The sequence below is a fragment of the Sinocyclocheilus rhinocerous genome, unplaced genomic scaffold (genome assembly GCF_001515625.1).
Source record: "Sinocyclocheilus rhinocerous isolate Xijiao unplaced genomic scaffold, SAMN03320098_v1.1 scaffold90, whole genome shotgun sequence".
NCBI classification, from domain to species: Eukaryota; Metazoa; Chordata; class Actinopteri; order Cypriniformes; family Cyprinidae; genus Sinocyclocheilus; species Sinocyclocheilus rhinocerous.
Genome location: NW_015657969.1, coordinates 451,480 through 455,050, shown reverse-complemented (window position 1 = coordinate 455,050; position 3,571 = coordinate 451,480). Strand labels below are relative to the sequence as shown.

Genomic DNA, 3,571 nt, shown 5'->3' with positions numbered 1-3,571 from the left:
ATATATATAATATTATTATTATTATTATTATTATTATTGCTGGACTAGGGATAAATAATACAATATTTAACCAATAAAAAATCAGAGCACAAGGTCATCAAATTTGTGCCTCTGGAAATTGTTTTAAGGTGCATGTTAGGTTCAATTTATAATTTCTGGTTTCGTCTTAAAGATGTTTTTCTCATCCATGACTCCGTTATCAATTTGCACATGTGCGTACTGAATAAATCTTGTCCTCGGCTGCTACTTGGGAATTTTAGTCCCTTAACCCATTGTGTAAAACCCCAACTCAGCCTCTGTGACCAAATGAGGACCATAATATATTTATTTCTTATTTATTTATCAGTGACAGTGTTCACTATAAAAGTGTCTTTTTTTTTTTTTTGTAATTATCGGAAGCAGTGACTTCCATAATTGTGACGGTTATACTGTCAGTTCTTAAAAGCAGCATCTGCTAAAAGAAATACATGTTACCAACAGCTTTCATTAGAAATGTCTCTTGTTACAGGTGCTCGAGGAAGTAAGCTCTAAAGCACCTGTTTTAATGTTACGGAGCAGTTCCACTTCTTTTTGAAGTAAAGCCCTAAATTGGCAAAATTGAAACCAGAACGTCAAGCCATTTAACAGTATGTCTGTGGAGTGGAGATTTTGAATGATGGTTTTACAGATCTCCTTGTATTAAAGTATCTTTTTTGTTCTTGTTGATCTGAAACGATGTAAAAAAAAAAATGGCAAGGCTAGTTTCCATTTTGACCAAATTCGTGGACTCAAGCATTTTTGTGACAACAGCATTTCTCTGTAACATTTATATTTCTATTCTAAATCCATTATCGGGAGCAGTGTCTTCCATAATGTGGAGTGTTCGAAGGTAGTTTTTGCCTACCGGCGTGTATATATCGAGGACAGTGATCCTCATATTTCACTGTAGGGTGGATCAAATTATCGGGAACAGTGTTTCCCATAGTTTATGTAAATATTTATTTTTCATTATGGTGTTTTTGTGTGGCTTTTTTCCTGCTTTGTTACTATTAATAACTAATCTGGGTAACTGTTGAAAATGATTGTTACATCTAGTCGTTTTTTGTCAGTTTCTTTCAATGTTTCAATGGGTTCTTGTTTCAGATTTCACTTTTCTGGCCTGTTTCTGTTTAAAAAAAAATTATATTGTGTAATTTTTAGAGAGGCTCTTTCAGATGTTTGATTTTTGGTTGCTTATTTCTGTATCTGTTCTTTTTTTTCTATAAGGCAGGCGTTAGAAAAGAGGATGTGGTCGTATTGCATAATGATTAGGATATGGTGTATGACTGTTAAGCTTACTGCAGATTTTTTATAATAGTTTCATGTTTGAATGCACTTCAGACAAAGTTTTGGTGGACAGGTTTTTCAAGAGTGTGTTGTTGCATACTAGTCTGCAACTCTGTCTTTTTTTCCCCTCATTGTGGCACTTACCAGAAAGTTACAGAATGTGTTTGGTCTTTCATAGCATGTAGAAATATGCATGAAATAAATCACAGATTATGTTAAAACAAAGCAAAGGATCTGTTTTAAGCTGAGTGTGATGGCTAAATAAAGTTACTAGATATTTCAATTTATGAATGAACTCTTACTTCTAGACAAGCAGTGTTTGATTTACCAAACTCATATGAATCAAAATAAATAGCACAGAAAATTGATAATTCAAATATGTCTAGATGTGTTGGGATTACAACCTTTTGATTGCTATTGATTGTTAAAACTGATGTTTTTATCCAATATCTGTTGACCTTCGCTCTGTAATAAACTCTTTACAAGACTTGGAACAGATCTGTAATTTTCTGAAAACATCTAATTAAAATCTTAATTCTAAAAGTGCCAAAAGATGTACAGTATAATAGAGTGTATTTGTAATTGGATTAGTTTTAGGAAATAATTAGTCAGTTGGCGATGTTATAGCCTAGTAAATTACCTTAAAATGTGCCACTACTACTACCGGCTACACAGGCTACTACCACTAATGCTGTAGTCACCATGAAGAGCAGCTTCAATGGACAAAATAATGTTATAATTCACATGTACATGTTTAGATTTAGACTTTATTAATAATATTTCGATTAATTTAAGAACCACAGTCAATGCAAGATTCCCATTAAGAAAGTTGTCTCCTCCGCACGCTCGTCTGTGAAAAAAAGCCCTGTCGCTTTAAGAGAGATCTATCTGTACCGAGGCTGAAGAAGGATTATGACCGCTGAGCAGCTAATGCTCTTTCAAATGACAATTTAAGAGGTAAGCAAATAATTTGACTGTTTGAAATATCATTTACTCAAAACAATATGAATGTGAGCTCGGACCGCGGTACTGAATGTTCGGGAATCGATGCAGGTATCACTGTGCTGCGCTAACCATCATGAATGTATCACTACAGAGCCTGTGATCAGTACGGATACCGGCCTTTAATGCCCATTTGGTTGAATTTGACTATCTACATATAGAGTGGTTGCTTACGCTTGTCTGAATTAGCTTGTTATTTATGTCCGATTCTGTATCTGAAAATAAAGAAGACAATGGCTGTGTCTCAAAGCCTAGCGAGCTGCCTATCTAGACAGCATGAGCCCGAGCGGACTCGAAACGTGATTGTGGTTCCTGAAATACAGGTGGGAAACTCAATACGTTTTTATGTCATTTTGGATCTGTTCTGATTAATATTTCTGGTAGATCTAAGCTAATTTTCTTGTAATGATGTTATAATAAAAGAAATAAGTCGAGAGAGGCAGTACTGTACCCGGTTCTAACCAGATAGTAAATGTTCTTTAGCACTAGCCAGCAGCAATATGGCAAAAACCGCTATTGTTTAATAAATAATGTAATTTATTAATTATTCAGGTCACATATGACAGCCCCAGCTCATTATCTCAGGTGTATTAATATATAATTCAGCTGGTGTGGTCACAACTTAAAAAAAATTGAAACTTAAACTAAATTGTTAAATTGCCAAAGCAGCACTTCTTATTTCCATTTAGTTTAATGTACTAAAATAATTAAAACTAAAACAAAACATAAAATCAATTAAAACTATAGCCTATAGACATAAAAAATAATAATAATAAAATGGGGGGGGGGACGCTACAAAATTGCTAAAAATGTAACAAAAAAATAAAATAAAAACAGAAAATACTGAAATAAAAACTAATTCAAAATGTTTAAAGAAACATATATCATTGATACTAACAATGATTTAGATTCCTTACATTGATTCAGTCTTTTGAATCTGTTCTCAGAAAATATTTATTCAGATTTAAATGCTGATTCAATCAATGAAGGTTATCTTTACACCAGCATGGGGTTTGGGTATGTTATGAATGACTGAGTCATTGAATCATTTACTCAACCGATTCATTAATACAGTCGTTCGCAACCCAAATAATCAGCATACATTTGCATGCCTACAAATTTACAAATAAACTACAGAAACATAAGCGTTTTCATCATGAATCACAATGAAGCACAATAGATATGAACAAATGGGACGTCCCAGTTAAAATCGTTCAACTTTGCTTTGCATCTAATTCAGATTTAAAACATTGACTCGTTCAGT

The 3,571-nt window shown here is 33.4% G+C and overlaps 1 protein-coding gene across 2 annotated transcripts in view; it reads left to right on the top strand.

The window, feature by feature from the left end:
- The first annotated feature begins 2,185 nt into the window (after window positions 1-2,185).
- LOC107721909 (activated CDC42 kinase 1-like) overlaps window positions 2,186-3,571 on the top strand; it is a 14,573-nt gene continuing 13,187 nt past the window's right edge. The window contains exon 1 of one of the 2 annotated variants that reach the window (XM_016530125.1): window positions 2,186-2,262. The gene's annotated coding sequence lies outside the window, so the exon portion shown is untranslated. The remainder of the gene's footprint in view (window positions 2,263-3,571) is intronic. The other variant, XM_016530124.1, reaches the window with a different exon arrangement.